Source organism: Cervus elaphus, chromosome 10, assembly GCF_910594005.1.
Source record: "Cervus elaphus chromosome 10, mCerEla1.1, whole genome shotgun sequence".
Lineage (NCBI taxonomy): Eukaryota > Metazoa > Chordata > Mammalia > Artiodactyla > Cervidae > Cervus > Cervus elaphus.
The window spans coordinates 14,555,236-14,574,125 of record NC_057824.1 but is presented as its reverse complement, the minus strand read 5'-3'; the positions used below and the strand labels follow the sequence as shown (position 1 = coordinate 14,574,125).

Here is an 18,890-nt window from a genome sequence, read left to right as displayed (position 1 = left end):
CTGTATAAACCACACCCACAAATACACGTTTTCTAAAACATCTGGCTGCCTTTTTAAAATGTAATGAGAAATGAAGACAGTGAAAACAGAATGTTTTATATGTTTAGTTTCATAACTGTGTACCCATTTTTACATCATTAGTGCCCGATGACAACCCCTCTCACAGCCCATCAGTGATCAGTCACTGTGAACGTCTGCTGTCCAGGTCACACACAGACCGTAAAGCACAGAGGCGTGTTTCCTCCTTGTCCCCCAGCGACAAACCCGTGGGACATTTTACAAAAACGGACAGCCAAACAAGAGGACTTGCCAACAAAGATAAAATTACAGTAAAGAAACAGAAGTGGTAATGTCGGAAGTCAAACTGTAATAGAACATAAGTGGGGTTATAGAAAAAAATAGCTGACTCCAAGAATGCTGACACTTGTCGCCATGAAGGAGACTAAATATGTAGTCAGAGGAACTCTGTGGAGACAAACCTATCAACGTGAGTGAGGAAAGTGGTCGTGAAGAAAAGGACAAAGATGTCCCACAGGAAGTGATGCCAGCAAAAAACAATTCTCATTGAAAGAACTCACGGGTGTGTCTTATGACACTGAGAAGGCAATGGGTGAAATGCTGGAAGCTGACCCAGACCTACAAGTATGACAATTTGGCCAAGGCATAAAGACGATACTCCATATTGCAAGCTATACCACAAGGGGGAGGGAAGGCCTGGGATTTCACACTTTCAACTGCAGCAAACACTATAGATCTAACCCATGTAAAAACACACAAACACCAAAAGGGCTGACCTACACTAACAAAAGAAAATAGCCTTTCAGAAGCAAAGAACACAACGTCCATCCACTCATGTCCCTTTCTACAGCTGGCTGTTCACTGAGTACCTCTGAAAACCACACTTCACAGTAACAGAATCAGAGACAAGTCCACCATTGGAAAATCCAAAGTCCCAAAGCTAAGTCCACTTCTTAATTTTCTCTAGCCATTTTTCCTACTGTTGGAAATATACAACATAATCAACTGTTTAGCAGCAATATTCCCAGAGTGCTAAATATTGAGATAATGCTCTACAAAAGTATGTATTTAAGTACAGCGTGTTCTCAAACTTCTGGGTCTGAACTGCAATACCACAAATTTCAAAATACAGAGTTATACTGAGTCATCTATGCAATTTTTTTTAAAAAGCTTTATTCCATAGAATGAAAAAAAAAAAAACAATCTATGGAAAATAAAACTAGGAACCACTAATAAAATCAAATGTACACAACTCACTCTTAAAATTGCTTAATCCTTACATAACATTAAAGATTAAATGAAGTAACTGACAAATTCTGGCTGTTGTAAAAGGTAATTTGTGTTGCTTACAAACAACATAAGCCAGTGTGCCATTCAGCGTGGGCTGCTGCAGCATGCCGTGAACCAAGCCAGGACTAAAGACCTGATCATGCTGGGCCTGTGAGCTTCAGAGAGAAGGTCTGTGCCTGGGACGTCACACCGTGCTCTGCTAATTCCAGAGAGTTCTATGACCAAACCAAACATTTAATCATCTTCCCGACAAAAATACAGATCCACACGTAAGGTAATTTGACAGAAAGAAAATCTCAGCTTTTAAACTTGAAGCAAGAATCTTAAATCTCCCAAAGTTTCAATTTCTTCATCTATAGGAAGGACTATAATATGTATTCATGAAATTGAGCGACCCAGAAATAAAGTTCGAGGGGCACTTCTTCTACGGTCTGGCTCTTTTCCCCAATCTTAACCTGTCAGCATTAGGCCAAGAGCACTCCCTCTGCAGAGATGTGGTCACTGCCGTTCTTGCAGTTTTCAAGGCCCAAAGATTTTAAGCAGCAACAGAGGTTAGAGAGGTTTTGTTTGTCGATTCAATCTTTATTCTGTCCCCAGCGGTGCTTGAGATATGAAGAAATAAGCCAGTCTTTATCCTGAAAGAGGCTAATGACTTCCTGTGGAAATGATACCTGCACATGTACAAACTAACAAGTCCTTAACAATTCTGCCCATACTACATCACTGTTACAGATCACAATTGCAATAGAAATTTAGAGACAATTCCACAAGAATCCTTTTTCATGGGCCCCATGACACGTCACATCACTAGTGGTAATGTCTGGCTCTTTTCCAGGACTGAACCCCTGTTCACTGTTATTGTATCTCCTGCACTAAGCACGATGCCTGGCACACTGCAGCCTCCAACGCATAAATGCTGGCCGAATGAGTGAATTAAGCAAACATGATACATGATTTAAGGGGACCTGAGTAAATGCGACTTATTTAGAGTTATGGCCTCATAAGATTGGCTGTTCTGCCAAAAAGATTTCTTTAGGAAAATGAGAGATAAGGAGAGGCCATTAAAAAAAAAAAAAAAGTAATGGGCTAACTAGTAACATTTAGAAAAATCTGTTATTTCCCCTATTTAAATTAATAAAAAAGATGTTAAATAGAACACTCTCAAGTGGGCACCATGGTTTTATAGATATTGGTTCTTCCAAGCTAACAGAATAATTCAATTGCAGCAAGCAGATAGCCACTCAGAAGAGATACTGTATGCCTGACATGTAATATTACTTCACAACTGTCTAAGAAGCCATCAAACCGTAGATTTCTTCAAAATCATTAAAAAATGCCTTGTCACACAATCTTCTTTAAAAAATAATGCTAACCTGTTCAGCAATGGCAATTTGACAAAGATCAGAAAAGCCAGATTGTCACATGCAAGGCAGAGTACATACTGAGTAATATAAGACCTGTCCTCAAGAAGCTCACAGTCTGTGAAGGCAGGTAAATAAATTGCGACCATACAGTGTAATTAAGTACAATGCTACGCTAGAGTTCTGTGGATAAAATACTTTAGGAAAACAGATGAAGAAGTAATTGAATTATGCCTAGAGGACAGTGTTACAGAAAGCTAGAGAAGTGCTGACCTTTGATTTTGCCTTTTATGTTTAAAAACACTACCACCACTAACAACTTTCGAAGATATTTTTTAGATGCCCTGAGCGCCCTGTCTCATGCATCGAACCTGGACTGGCGATCTACTGCACATATGATAATATACATGTTTCAGTGCTATTCTCTCAGATCATCCCACCCTCACCTTCTCCCACAGAGTCCAAAAGACTGTTCTATACATCTGTGTCTGAAAGAAGCATTTTAAACGCTATCCACCTGATTCCTAACAAGGGGCACAGAATAGATTAATGTAAAAGTCCTTAAGAAAAAGCTTTGTTAAACTGAGACTGAGGCAACATCAAGGCACATCTATCTGTGGGAACAGAATAGGTAAGATTTTTCAGTCACACTAAATAACAAACACTACGCCAATTTTTTCAACAATTCTTATCCTATTTGCTATGCATGTTTAAACTTTAATTGTCTTTTATTTCCACTTATTGCAGAGTCTAGTTAATTTCAGATATTGACTATTCAAGTCTGAACTTACAAGGGGGAAACATATCAAAAAAGGACACATACCTTTTATTGGAATTATTTCACAATATATGGAAGTCAAATCATCATGGAGTATGCTTTAAACTTATGCAGTGATGTATGACAACTATTTCTCAATAAAACTGGAATAAACAAAGAATAATGGGAAAAAATGCACTACTCTAAAAATTAGTCTTTAATGACCAAAGTGTGTGTGTGTGTGTCTTAAAGCTTTATGTTTAAAACACTGTCCAAACATGCTACACATCCTAAGATAAAATTGATTTTTTTTTCTGTATCTTCTCTTTCAAGGAAAAAAAAACAAAACCTTACATATCTTACAGTTTTTCTCTTAGGAATGAAAGTAGCCATATGATATCTAACGGATTTAACAGATACAAAACATCAATACACACAAATACAAAAGCATCACATCATACAGCTTAATTTCTCAAAACAGCTGGTACTTTCTTAATGGAATTCTGCTTTTCCTAATTTCAAGAGGCTTTGCAGAGATATACAAGTGGAAAATAATCAGTATTTCCACATTTTGGCATACATAGTATATTACCTCGTGTTGCCTATTATGCAGTAAAGAAGAACTGCCATAGCCTGAAATGAGTCTATACATCTATGAGTCAAGGCCTGAAATGAGTCTATACATCTAAACATATACACATACCATTTTGTGGTACATGCTCAGAGTGCTCACAGCACTGTATCTGAGTGTTACTCTCAAACATTAGTATAAACACAAGAAGACAAATCAATAAAATAAAACTTCTCCAACCTTTGCAGAGAGAAAAACAGCTAGTACTGTGCTATCTTTATTGTCTAGACTTAAACTCCTTAAATGATTTAACAGGTTAATATCCACAAACCAAATGAATGCATCATTGCAACACAATAATTATTTGCCATAATTAATACTTTCATATCATCAATAATTTTTATGTACGTATTTTAGACTGAAAAAACAAACAGAAAAGGCTGGTAAGCATCACTTCAAATGAGGGATCAAACTCAGTATCACCAAGAAATGTGACAATCATTGGTATGCCTTCTGATGTGACACATGGGGACAGTCTCAATGCTATCCTCTGTAAAATACTTGTCAAATATGCTGTACCTCAATCTATGTATAAGGAGACATAAAACAGAAAAATCCAAACTACAGAACAACTTCTCAGACCACCTGCCTGGGTGGGAAGGAGCAGGTGCGTGCATGCCCAGCTGCCCAGTCGTGTCCGACTCTTTGGGACCCCACGCACTATAGCCCACCAGGCTCCTCTATCCACGGGATTTCCCAAGCAAGAATACTGGAATGGGTTGCCATTTCCACCTCCAGGGGATCTTCCCAAATCAGGGATCAAACCTGTGTCTCCTGCATTGGCAGGCGGATTCTTTACCACTGAGGTCAACAAAAAAAAGCAAGAGTTCCATTCATGTTAAATGTGCCAGGTCAAGGACCTCGGAGAGTCACAGGAGCACAAGTGTGTAGGCAGGTCATGGAAGGCCAGCCCACAAACACTGCACCTCCACCCCCATGGCTTCTGACTGATCGATCCAGAGAGGGGCACCTGGGGAATCACTGGCAGCAGCAAGAGCCCAGAGCCAGCGTCCCAACCAGACGATCGCCTGGGCTGGGCTTTCCTGGGGCTCGCCCTCCTTTCACGACTGCTCAGGCTTTTTGAGGCTGCATTCCTAGTCTCTCTGCCAGTTTTGTGAGTTACTTGCCAGCCTCCCAATACATTCCTTTTCCATCCAAATTACCCTGTCAATTTCTGCAGGCTGCAACCTAAGATGCTTGAATGAATTATAAAGAATATTCTGGACTCAAATACAATGCTAACTATAACTTCCTTCCTAATTTAAAGCCATTCCTATAAATACACACATCTTAACTATGTTACAAATGTAACTCTGAGATGCAGACTGGAAAGATCTTATGAAATTAAAAGTGACATAAATCAGCTTTTTGAGACATTTAAGAGGTGCCTGTATTCCTAAAAATAACTAAAAAAACTTTAAGTTTCAAAGTACAAAATTTGAATGCTAGAGTATAAGAACATCCAGAAAGAAGAAATGACAAAACACCAAGAACATTTTAAACAGTATCAATCAAATAAAAAACTAAACTAGCTTTCCAGAAAAAGAAAACACTGATGCATGTTTTGAGAAAATAGGAACACTAGAATGGTACTGGTTTTTACAAAGTGTTTTCCCTGGGGTAAGAAGGCTTCTTTCTCCTTTATGAAAACCAAACCGTGGGCTTCCCTGGTGGTTCAGTGGTAAAGAATCCGCCTGCCAATACAGGAGACATGGGTTCAACACCTGACCTGGGAAGATCCCACATGCCAAGGAGCAACTAAGTCAGTGCACTGCCTGCCCCCGCCCCCCCCAAAGAAAGCTCCAAGAACAGTAATGAAAACAATTCTCCACCTGCGTCTACCTTTTCTCTAGATCCCTACTTCATGCTTCCTCACTAAAAATTAACACGTAAGTAAAACTACATTTCACTGTTTCTGAAAAGTTTTCACAATTCAATTCAAAACTGAATTTTTAGCTATATTAAAAGCTCACACTTCTTACATTCTTGATAGTAGTATCCAGTAGTCATTTAAATCCTCTAATCTATTTGGTATGCTAAAGAAGTACATTTAGAGGAAGTAAAACATATGTGAAGGGGAGTAAGAACATTTAAAGTTATAGGAAACATCTGCTTCAGAGAGGAAAGAGCACTAGTAATATTTGTGAGCACCTATGTGTACCATGAATTTTGCTATAGACCAAAATCTCTTTGGAAAACACTAGAAAGCAGATGATGCTACCCCTTTTATGAAAAGTAAATGACAGAAATTAACCTAAAAAAACTGGTTTACTCACCTCATGTCAGTGCTAACAAGGTTTTGGTTTGACTCAAGCACAGATCTGCCTGGCCCTAAAGGCAGTGTTTTACCCCCAACAAATGTCTCAATGGGCACATTCTTCTTATAAAAATTTGTTTTCACTGATATTTTTCTTATTAGAAAAGCAACAGTAACCATTACCCCGAACAAGCAGAACCTGTGGGATGTAACCATAAAGCAAATTTCTGTTCACTGCTGCTCTTTAAAGTTATTCTCTGGTGATAGTGCCCCGAACCTTTATTATGATTTTAGTCATTTTCAAGTTATAAAAACTGAGCTTAGAAACTGATAGACCCTGTTTAGTACCATATAGTTGTCAAAATTGTCATTCAAGGTTACAGCTTCTCCCCTATGCCCGGCTCTGCCTAAGGCAGGCTGCTGTTTAGTCGCTAAGTCGTGTCTTACTCTCTGAGACCCAATGGATTATATACCCTGCCAGGCTCCTCTGTCCAAGGATTTCCCAGGCAAGAATACTGCAGTGGGCTGCCATTTCCTTCTCCAAAAGCAGGCTAGCAGGCATTATTAAGAGGACTGCACTTTACCCCTCTTCCTTCCACCTTAGTAACCCTGGGTGAGGCAATTAAGGGTCCCTGTAGGACATGGGCACTCTCTTAGCTCACAAGGGCATAAAGCCAACCTGTGAGGAACTGCTTCCAGGATCCTGGGACGCTCTCAGCCACTCCAGCCCTTTGAGATCTCTCACTGCATTTCCTTGATGGAGAACATGCAGGTGCTCTGGGCATCCAGTCGTCTAGTCCCTGCTCCACTCCACACCACTTTGTTCCAGCGGGCTTTCTCTCACTGGTGGCCCTCACAGGATCCGCAGGAACCACGCAACCCTCGCCCCAGAGAACAAGGACCCACACAGGTCCTTTTCGTGTGCTGCCAGAGCAAACAGCCTCTCCTTCACCCAGGCATGAGAGAGACATTCATCAACCCGCTGTGTCCACGAACCGAATCAATCGCTGAGTAAGCTCTCCAAGTCACCCCATACTTGGGGTGGGGGGAACACTGAGATGGGAGCGGGAGTCAGAAGAAACTCACATCAACCACTTTGGTTCAAAAACGCTTCCAATTTCCAACTTCCTGAATCTTTATATACCGACAGATGGGATAGGTGTTAGAAGTCACAAGATCCGTTTTCTGGCTCTTTCTCTTGCAGGACCTGCATTGTGTTCTTACAACGCATTTCAGAAATGTGCATCTACTGACTTAGAGCTCAACTCAGAACAAAAGAGCTTCATTGTAACATCTTATTACATAATATAGTTAATATTTTTTTCTAAAATTTCCACCAAAAGCAGGAAGAAAAATCTATAATCCCACCAGTTAGTCACTGCTAACTGGTTTTCATTCTGTAGAGTCTAGTTGTCATCTCAAAGTTTCTTATTTCAAGTTTTAACTTTTAAAAACCATGAAAAAAGCACTCATTTATATAATTTCATTGAGCGATCCAGTTTCCCACATAACCTAAGCATGACATTCTCAGACGAGATTGGGCACATTCAGGGTGATATGGCCATGGACTAAGCATGACATTTTCAAACACCAAATTTACACTGAACCAACCAATATGCGCGGCGGCTTTTTGAAACTTGTCTGTCTATGTCACTCTCCAAAGTCAAAACCTCTTTAACGGCTCCCTATTTCCAAAATTAAACTTCAATCTTTTTAAATGAAGCATAATCTGTATGGTTTAAAACATGTATTCATCATAGAAAAATCATACTGCAAGAAAAATGTGAATGTCAGAGGAGTTTCTGATCATGGAAGTGGACCTACACTCAGACGAATTTGGTCAGCTCAAATTTGGCTACTGAAAGTAGCGAAGGACCCAGCTTCATCAAGTCTACGAGGCTGAAATCACCAAGGACAAAAGCGCAAATATGCTACTCCTCTATAACTCAGTAAAAACCAAGCTTGCAACAGGGATCAGCCCCCACACGACTGTAAATACAACTATCACTGCACAGACACATATAATTTATTGGTTCCACACTCACTGTCACAACTGCCAAAAAGTTTACCTAATACTTAACAGGAGATTTCTGCAAACTAAATTTATTTAAAGCTGGATCTGGGGATTAATTTCTCAAAGTTTCACACATAATTTGCCATCCATTCACAGAGCACACATTTAAAATTTTGTTTGAAGGCCATCTTTAGGCAGATGAGTGAGAAATACATTCCATTTAACATGAGACCAAGAAAACAACACTCATAGTTCTCAGCCCAAAGCATCTTCACTCTTCTCAGAAGTTTATGTCAGTAAAAACTCACAGAATTTAAAAAGTGCCTGAAGGAAGAAAAATAATCATTTCTCTCCTGAAGTTGACGATAGAGGTATTCACTCAAGAAGTACACAAGAACAAGGAGTGTGGGCAAATACTGACACGTCTCTATGTATAATTGCAGAGGGTGTGTGTGCACTCATACAACATGCATGTACATGCAGAGGTGTCTGGAGACACGTTCACCAAAACAGTGACCACTCAGATGATGATTTCTACATTCATCTTTTACTTTTCTATATAGTTTCAATATTTAACAGTGTTTATTTTTTTACAAGAAGAATGCTATATTATTATGGCATGAAAAGCTACAGTAATCAAAATATGTGGTACTGGCAGAAGGAGAGACATGCAGACCAATGAAACAGAAATGAGAGTCCAGAAATAAAGCCATATATCTATGGCCAATTAATTACCAACAGAAACGCCAAGGCAATTAATTCAACAGGGGGAAAGGATAGTCTCATCAACAAATAGTGCTGAGACAACTGGATAGTGATATACAAAAAGATGAATTCAGACATCTTCCTCACACTATACACAAAAGTTAATTTAAAATGGATCAAAGACCTAAATCTAAGAGCTAAAACTATAAAAAAAAAAAAAAAAACTTTTAGAAGAAAACAGAGGAGTAAATCTCTACATCCATCCTACAGTACAGATGAACTTCCCCATCCTGTTAAGTCCCAGAGAGGACTCTCCCCATCAGGAAGGGTTGCATGCAGGAAAGTGCTAGCACCTTTGGGGCTCCACAGCCCTAAGAACCATTTCTGGTGACAAGTCTCTGTGACTCATGATTTTACTGACTGCAGCCTCTGATAAAGGTGCCACCTGGAGTGCCCCTGGGCGGAAGGACTCTTCTGCCTCCCTGAACAGCTATCAGGCCCACTGCTTTTGTTGAGCAGCTGGCTACTGGGCTCCTGTGGAAACTGAGAGCCTGACTCAGGGAGGCCTCGTAAGTCCCAGTCTGATGCTTCTACTCTGGGGTGGGTCAGCTCGTACTCAACGACTAAGAATATGCAGAGTCAACTGAAAATGTGTATTTGAGAATGTATCTGGATTGCCTTAGCTTCACAACATCTCAACTTTACCTGAAAAAGAGGTGGACAGCCCTCTGGGGAAACTCATCCTCTACTTTACCACTGGACACAAAGTTATGGGCCCAAGGGAGCCCACATCCATAAACCCTGTATTGCCAGACCATCCCCTGTCAGTACTTGAGCACTGATCACTATCAGTTCTTTCATGGACTTTAGCAAAAGCCTCTGAACTTGCTCAACTATATTCAGTCTTACTTTACCTTCAGGCCATTCTCCAAAAGTTTTGAGCACAATCTTTTGAAAAGATAAATGAATATTTCTCACCCCCTTTAAAGTCCTATAATGGCTTACCGTGGCCTTTGGTCCAAACTGCCCTGAACCTGTTAACATGACCCAGCCAGCCAGCCTCACAGCACACTTCCTGTCCACCTCTTTCCCACGTCTCCTTCATGCCCTGCAGTACCGCCACACGGAACCAGTGACTGTTTCTAAGATGCACAGGATTGATCTCACCTCCAGGCTTTGGCCTCTCCTCCTTCCTATGTCCATGCGTTTCTCCTTTTGCCAGACTGACTAATGGTCCACTCTTCAGATCTCAGTTTAGATGGCATTACAAGATGGGTGTTTATCCTAGCTCATGAGATTAGGTACCTGCTAAATTCATACTGTCTATTCTCCTCCGTCTTTGCTTCTACTCTTAAAAAGGGACCACTAACGTTTTATTCACTGTAGTATAACCCTGCTTATGTGCTCAATAACTATTTGAGTAATCAATAGCAATCATATTCCATGTACTGTCCCAGGTGTCAAAGAATTACATCAAAACAAACAAAAAAAATTTAATGATCATTCAACTTAAAAATGCATCAGTTCAATAAAATTACATTCTTCCTCCCCTACTATGCTGCACTGAAATAAATACAAAAATCTCACAACAGTGTTGGGAGGCAAGTAGCAAACATAGTATTATTCATATCTTATAGATGATCCGAAAATATTAACACTATCAGGAAAAAGCAAATCAGGACTTAAATGAAATGTTTTTGTCCATACATACTAAAATTTTACATGGAGACTCTACCAATAAGAGAACAAGTCAAGAACTCCCTGGCATCCAGTGGTTAGGACTCCAGGCTTTCACTGCTGATGGCCTGGGTTTGATCCCCAATTGGGGAACTCAGATCCCACGAGCCCTGTGGCGTAGCCAAAAAAACAGCACAAGTCAACAAACTACAAAAGTCCACTTCAAGATCTCCGTTTCATTTAAATTAGTGCCCTTAATTCTCCATTGCCCACATTAAGAACAGAAAAATGGCATAAACAATCCCAAATATAGAAATACAGGAAGCATTACTATAAACAAAACTAGTGGAGGTGATGGAATTCCAGCTGAGCTCTTTCAAATCCTAGAAGATATGCTATTAAAGTGCTGCACTCAATATGCCAGCAAATTTGGAAAACTCAGCAGTGGCCACAGGACTGAAAAAGGTCAGTTAACATTCCAATCCCAAAGAAGGACAATGCCAAAGAATGTTCAGACTAATGTACAATTGTGCTCATTTCACACTGCTAGCAAGGCAATGCTCAAAATCCTTCAAGTTAGGCTTTAGCAGTACGTGAACCAAGAACTTCCAAATGTTCAAGGTGGATTTAGAGAAGGCTAAGAAACCAGAGATCAAATTGCCACCATTTACTGGATCACAGAAAATGCAAGAGCGTTCCAGAAAAACATCTACTTCTGCTTCACTAACTGGACTAAAGCCTTTGACTGTGTGAATCACAACAAACTGTGGAAATTCTTAGAGACGGGAATACTAGACCACCTTACCTGTCTCCTGAGAAATGTGTATGCAGGCCAAGTAGTAACAGAACCAGACACGGAACAACGGACTGGTTCCAAATTGGGAAAGGAGTATGTCAAGGCTGTATATTGTCACCCTGCTTATTTAACTTATATGCAGAGTGCATCACATGACATGCTGGGCTGGATGAATCACAAGCTGGAGTCCAGACTGGAGAGAGAGATATCAACAATCTCAGACATGCAGATGATACCATTCTAATGATAAAAAGCAAAGAGGAACTAAAGAACGTCTTGATAATGGTGAAAGAGAAGAGTGAAAAAGCTGGCTTAAAACTCCACATTCAAAAAACTAAGATCACAGCATCCAGTCCCATCACTTTATGGCAAATAGGGGGAAAAGTGCAAACAGTGACAGATATTTTATTTTTCTGGGCTCCAAAATCACTGCAGATGGTAACTGCAGGCATGAAATTAAAGACACTCGTTCTTTGGAAGGAAAACTATGACAAACCTAGACAGCATATTAAAAAGCAGAGATGTCACTTTGCCAGCAAAGGTCCATACAGTCAAAGTTATGGTTTTTCCAACAGCCACTGCACAGATGTGAGAGATGGACCATAAAGAAAGCTGAGTGCTGGAGAATGGATGCTTTGGAATTGTGGTGCTGGAGAAGACTCTTGAGAGTCCCTTGGAAAGCAAGGAGATCAAATCAGTCCATCTTAAAGGAAATCAACCATGAATATTCACTGGAAATGACTGAAGCTTAATAGGGTTAGGGTTAACCTATTGGAAGCTGCAACGCGTTGGCCACCTGATGCGAAGAGCTGCCTCGCTGAAAAAGACGCCGATGCTGGGGAAGATGGAGTCCAGGGGCAGGAGGGGGCAACAGAGGGTGAGGCGGCTGGGTGGCATCGCCGACCCAGTGGACAGGAGCCTACACGAGCTCCAGGAGAGACGGAAGGGCAGGGAAGCCTGGCGAGCTGCAGTCCAAGGGGCCACAGAGTCAGACACAACTCAGCAACTGAACAACAACAATCCCAAGTAATATCATCTGGGAATATGATGTATCTTTTTCTGGTGTTTTCTGAAACTGACCTCAGTATTCAGTGCAATTTGGATTATCTGAGAACATGCCGATTTATGACTAAGAGAAGGATTTGGGGGCACAGTGCAGACAGGCACAGTGAAAGGTGTCTATCAGTTTAGATTTAGCACAGAGCTGACATAATGCACCAACCAGGACACACCCAGCAGAGATCACTCACAGGCTGTGCAGGACTGAGAGCTTCAGAATGCTGTGCACAACAGCACCGCAGCATCACCTTTCCAAAATAAACTAACAGCGACTAAAATACATCTCTGCATTAGGTCTTCTGCTGAAATAAAATCACCCAGTGTCTTGGAAAAGAGCCATTCTCACCCATGGGACGTACCACAATCAGGATGTGGGGCATGTCACAAGAAATGGCTTATAGTTAAAGGATCAAAATTCTAAGAATGATTTCCTTGTTTAAAAAACTTTACAAATGTCACTCATTTGCATTCCAGTATGCTTGTGTGAGTGGGAAAGGGGTGAAGCTACAGCCAGTGGACAGGAAACTATAATCCTGTATTTGCTCACAGTAACTCAGACCATTAACAATCTGCCTGCACTGCAGGGACCTGGGTTGGATCCCTGAGTCGGGAAGAGCCCCTGGAGAAGGGAATGGCGACCCACACCAGTGTTCTTGCCTGGAGAATCCCATGGACAAGAGGAGCCTGGTGGGCTGGAGAATCCCATGGACAGAGGAGCCTGGTGGGCTGGAGAATCCCATGGACAGAGGAGCCTGGTGGGCTATAGTCCATGGGGTTGAAAAGAGTCAGACACGACTGAGCAACTGACATGTAACGTATATGCTCACAGACAGTAGAGAAGAGTGAACGTTATCCATCCTGTGTGGCAGGTAAAAACGTTTGGAGACTCGCTGTTTTAAGTATGCCTTCTAAATGTATAACATAAAATACAGGACCTCAAATTAGTACTTTGAAATAATTTTAGTGAAGACTACAAGTCACAGAGGCCTGCGTTGAAATGCCAGCCTTCTTGATCCTACTTGGGCAAGTACTTGGACAAGTTACCTAAGCGGCTTGAGCCTTACTTTGCTAATGCTACTTAAGAATTAACTAGGAATTAACCTACACCTTGCACGGTCGTATAGAGAACGTGGCACAGAGGTGTTCACTATTACAGAGTAACAATTAGGAGCAGAGACCCAGTCCTCCATCTCTGTGTCCCTTCAGTTACCTAACCTTACTAGTTTGCTAGTCTATAATACGATCACCTTTTAGAATTAGGGTGTTGTAAAGATTAAATGTCTTACAACACTGCCCGGCAAGTAGCACACACTAGCTACGTGTTAGTTACTATTAACATCATTATCATCACCACCACTGAAATGTTAAGTAAACACTGCCACATTATCAGATTCATTACTTTTCTACTATATGGAAAAAATGCTCCTTGAAAATTAACCTTATTTAATGTGAACTGATTACAATATAGGATGAACTCACACACTCAAAAGAGTTTTTATGCTGATTTTTAGAAACTTTAAATATACAAGAAATTATCTGAATTACCATTGGTCATGAATGTTGACAAGATATATACAACAAATATCCATTTTCAGTGAACATATCCCTTCACGGAACTAAAGCATATCACAAACTGATATGTCTATTGTAGTTTCTCCCCAAAGATTTCAAAGCAGTTTAAAATAATTATATATAGCAATTCTCAAAACTTACAAGTATACTTACCTGGCAGAGGAGATACCATTATCAAGAAGGTGGTTCTCCCAGGGCGAGGCTCACCCATTGCACTCCGGTGTGTTGACCTCTGCGATTTCCTCAAATAGGGGAAACTCGACTGTGTAATTTATGGTAGTGGGGGACTGCGGGCGCCCTTTCCCCTGAAAAACAAAACTTACAAGTTACCAGAGAAAATTGCATCTAAGAGCAATCAACATCTTTCTCTAAAACTTTTGCTACATAATTACAAAGTGCTACAGTCTAACTGTTGCAAACCTGCCATTCATCCAGTTAGTCTGAACACTGACTGCATGTCCACTGCACAGGCAGGCACTGGGCCAAACCCTGTTATATAGTAACAGGAAAGGCGAGACCACAAGCGACAGTGGGCTACGCCAACACTGTGATTAAATGTTCCTGAAATGCTGTTTTCCTTAAACAGTGAAAAGAGTAAATTGTATGTTCCAACACTGGAATGCATTAATAGTTAAGAGTTAAGTAACTTCATCAAAGTGACAGTACAATATTTTCCCCAAGGAGACTAGGATTAAATGAAATAAGCATCCGTCTCTACTGCTCAATTACTAAGTAAAGGTAAATGACCACTTTAAATGAGTCAAATAACCTCAAGAATGACACTATTTTTCACCCATCTGAAGGAGAAAGTTTTGAGAAAATCTTAAGTTAGCTGTTACCTGTCACTTGTAATCTATCAGAAATAAAGTACATTCACTCAGTTTCACTCAGCATCTGAAACTGAATTTTTGCTGGGGCGACTAGGGTCAATTTACTAATCATGCCTTCCTTTGATCAACCATTTTTTCTTAGGAGAGAAAAATCTAGCCTTAATGCAATCATCAAACAATCTAGAATTCATACTTTTTATCCTACATTTTACAAAACAAGATTTTTCTCAAGTAGCTACCTGTTAAAGTTTTAAAGAATTTAACATATATATTACTCTGCCCAAAAAAAAAAAAAAAAAAAAAAAAAAATGCCATCTTGACTCCAAGTTAAGTAATCTTAGTGCTTCAAGTGGTCATCCAAAACCTGAAAGTGGACAAACAGCCAACCACCTTTTTAGTACCTACCTCTCCAGAAGAAAGGGCTGTTAGACAAATGCTATTAATATTGACAGCAATTGTATCAAACTGACACGCAGGAAGGTGCACTTCAGGATTAAGTACCTTCCTTGGAGTTCATTATTATGAACTATGAATGTCACATTAGAAAAACTGCTGTCATTTCATTTTATGAATGCTGAATCAGGTAGCTTTAGTTAACTGCAACACTTTACAAACAGGCTATCAAGTAAGCCCCAAGTACCAAGTTGTTCCAGACACAGAGCTTCTGTTTCTATTATTAAGTGTAATTAAAGAATTAAAAGGATCAGTTTATTTTTCTTGATACATTAGTCTAAAACGATCTGCAATAAGTCTCTGAACACCCAAGTGACTGAAATTCCTTGAGCTATACAAAACACTCCTCTGGAATGCCAGTCTTCCAAATGGCAAGACTCTAAGAACACACAACTGATACACATTCTCCACATTACACATGAAGGAGTAAAAAGATTTCAAACTCAGTAAATTTACAGGAGGGAGGGGAGAAAAAGTGAAAACAAATGCCCCAAGTCTTTGTCTTCTCCAGAATGGCATTTTGTAGCACTGCAAGAATTCAGGCATTTCATCAGTATTCTGCACACTGGGGGACATTCAGTAACTGCTGGTGACAGATGAGTCGACAAGAAGCTTCACCAACAAACAGTATTAACAGGTAATGTTGCAAATCAGTCATGGAACAGCGGGAGAAGGAATGTGGAGGAGTTCAAAGAGTAACAAGCTTTGGCCAAATTTTACATTCAGAGCAAATCAATCACACACTCCTCCAGGGAAAAAAAAGAGAGAGAGAGAGATTTGGTGTGACCCAGAATAACCATGAGGAACACACACACACACACACACACACACACACACAGAGCAAGTGCCAAGTCCACTACAGTTTGACAGTCATGCATTTGGATAATTATAGTAGAAACGTGTGTTTTGGAAACACAGCTAAGGCCACACCCTAGGACCGAGAACCGGGACTTTAAATGCTAAGGATCTGCGGTCCACGCAACACCTGAATCGGGCGGTATCGTGGCACAGGTGGAAGGGGTCGGGGCACCAAGTTCAAGGCAGGTGATGAGGAGGGCCGCGTGTCCGGGCGAGGCCTGGTGGAGTCCGAGGGAGAAGGGGGTGTGGATCCGGGGGCCAGCAGCGGGAGGGAAGGCGGCCGCTGGGAGGAACGTGGGAGCTCCGGGTCGGGGGACGACCATAGACGCGGGAGGGGAAAGCGCCCGGAGCCAAAGGCCACGGGCGGAGGCAAGACTGGGCACGGGAAAGGGCGGCGAGCACGCGCGGGGAGACGCGAGGGGAAGGAGGCAGGGGCGGAGAAAGGCACAGCCGAATGAATGAGCGCCAGGGCGGCCCGGGGCGCGGAGGAAGGGCCCGGGGCGCCCGCGGAGATGCCGCCGCACGCCAGGGGTGGGCGCCGGGGTGGGCGCCGGCCCCACCGCGCCCGCCTCCGCCAAAATGGGGTCGCGGAGCAGACGAGCCAGGGGTGTGAGAGAAGCGAGGAAAACGGGAAAAAAATAAACCACTCACCCTCCCCGCGAGCCTCCAGGCGCTCTCTCTCAGCCCCGTTCCTCCGCCCTCCTCGAGCCGCGGCGGCAGCTCCTCAGCAGCGCTAGAGGGAGCCCCGGGCCCGGAGGGGGGCAGCGGCGGCGGCGGCGGCGGCGGCGGCCGGACCGGGAACCCTCCGCACCTGCCCCTGTGGCGGAGCCGCGACGAGCCAGGCAGCGGCGGCAACGGCGGCAACGGCGGCAACGGCTCCTGCGAGCGGGGAGGGCAAATGACCCGGATGTACAGGGTAACGGCGAGGAGGGGGAAGGGGCAACGCCAGGAAGTGAGCGCCGCGGGCCTGTCCGGCCGTACGCACGCGCCGCGCGCCCGCCGCGCCAGGTAAACCGTCTTCCTTCCCCGCCCCCTTTGCTCCCGCCCCTCCCCTAGGGGGCGGGGCGAGGCCGGAGACAGGCGGTCTGGAAGGCTCCGCGAGGAGAGGAAGGGGGCGCGGCTACCTTCTCCGCTACCCCGCCCTCCTTAAAGGGGCAGCATCTTAAAGGCTGAGACGGCTTCTGGGTGGACCCGCGTCTTGCAGCCTTCTCATTTTACAGATGAAAAACTGAGGCTTGTCCAAGATCACACAAAACTGAAAGGTAAAGCTAAGATTTTAACTCAGGTCTGCCTGAAATAGGTTTTTGGATATATAAATATGTACATATCCTCAAACACATATTTCTTTGTATAACATGTAAAATTTTACTTAATATTATTGCTGTTCATTACAGTATGCATCTAGTCCTCAAAAATGATTTTTGCATTTATCTTAAGCTTTATATCCATTCTAGAAATTATGTAGACACAGTTTAACCTATCTCATTGTTCACTTCCCTTCTTTAGATCTATAGTCACCCATTCTTTAGTTTCTTTTTTTTAATCACTTTGTTGAGGTATGATTGCCATACAAAAAGCATATTTCAAGTAAATAGAGCTTGATGAGTTTGGAGATAAGTATATATGATATCCATGAACCATCACCGCAATCTATGTCATAAACATACTCATCACCTCATCACCTCCAAAGGTTTCCTCCTGATCTCTTTTTTTTTCTCCAGCTTTATTGGGGTATCATTGACAAAACTAAGTTATTTAAAGGATACAATGTGATGATTTGATATATGTATACATTGTAAAAGAATTCTTCCCATCAAATTAGTTAACATGTTTATCATTTCATAATTTTACCTTTTTGTGTGTGTGAGAATGAGCACATTCTACTCTCTTAGTGAATTTTGATTATAGAATATTGTTATCAAATATAGTAAAGTTAGCACGTCAGACCTTGTTTATTTTATAACTAAAAGTCTGCAGCCTTTATCAACCTCTGCCTGTTAGTCCTACTCCCCAACTCAAGTGGATTCCCAGGTGGCCCAGTGGTAAAGAATCCGCCTGCCAGTGCAGGAGATGTAGGTCTGATCCCTGGGCTGGGAAGATTCCTTGAAGGAGCAAGATAAAACCCCAGATAAACGACTAAATGAAAGGAAGAGAGGCAACCTTCCAGAAAAAGAATTCGGAATAATGATAGTGAAGTCGATTCAGGATCTCAGAAAAAGAATGGAAGCAAAGATTGAGAAGATGTGTGAAATGTTGACAGAATTGTGGACATCACTGCCACAGAACACACTATAGGAAAAAGAATGAAAAGAAATGAAGGCAGCCTAAGAGACTTCTGGGACAACATTAAACACACTGATATTTGCATTATAGGTGCCCCAGAGGGAGAAGAGGGAGAGAAAGGACCTGAGAAAGTATTTGAAGAGATAATAGCTGAAAACTTCTCTAACGTGAGAAAGGAAATAGTCAACCAAGTCCAGGAATCACAGAGTCCCAGGCAGGATAGAGTCCCGGGCAGGATAAACCCAAGGAGGAACACATTGAGACACATAATCAAACTGACAAAAATTAAAGACAGAGATAAAATACTAAAAGCAACAAAGGAAAAACAA

At 41.9% G+C, this 18,890-nt stretch overlaps 1 protein-coding gene, 1 long non-coding RNA gene and 1 other non-coding gene across 10 annotated transcripts in view; 2 read left to right on the top strand and 1 right to left on the bottom strand.

The window, feature by feature from the left end:
- Window positions 1-17,279, bottom strand: part of LOC122702155 (coiled-coil domain-containing protein 166-like) — a 36,568-nt gene extending 19,289 nt beyond the window's left edge. Inside the window, exons 1-2 of one of the 8 annotated variants that reach the window (XM_043915654.1) lie at window positions 16,930-17,269; window positions 14,291-14,435 (exon numbers count right to left, since the gene is read on the bottom strand). The gene's annotated coding sequence lies outside the window, so the exon portion shown is untranslated. Of the gene's footprint in view, window positions 1-14,290; window positions 14,443-16,929 lie in introns of all 8 variants that reach the window. The other 7 variants (XM_043915653.1, XM_043915651.1, XM_043915658.1 and 4 more) reach the window with 7 other exon arrangements.
- LOC122702365 lies at window positions 14,283-14,445 on the top strand. The gene has a single exon (XR_006343233.1). It is a non-coding gene; the product is annotated as a U1 spliceosomal RNA (small nuclear RNA).
- A 146-nt stretch (window positions 17,280-17,425) lies between the features above and the next one.
- The window catches only part of LOC122702164, a 33,394-nt gene continuing 31,929 nt past the window's right edge, over window positions 17,426-18,890 (top strand). Inside the window, exon 1 of the long non-coding RNA XR_006343192.1 lies at window positions 17,426-17,540. This is a non-coding gene — a long non-coding RNA (uncharacterized LOC122702164). The remainder of the gene's footprint in view (window positions 17,541-18,890) is intronic.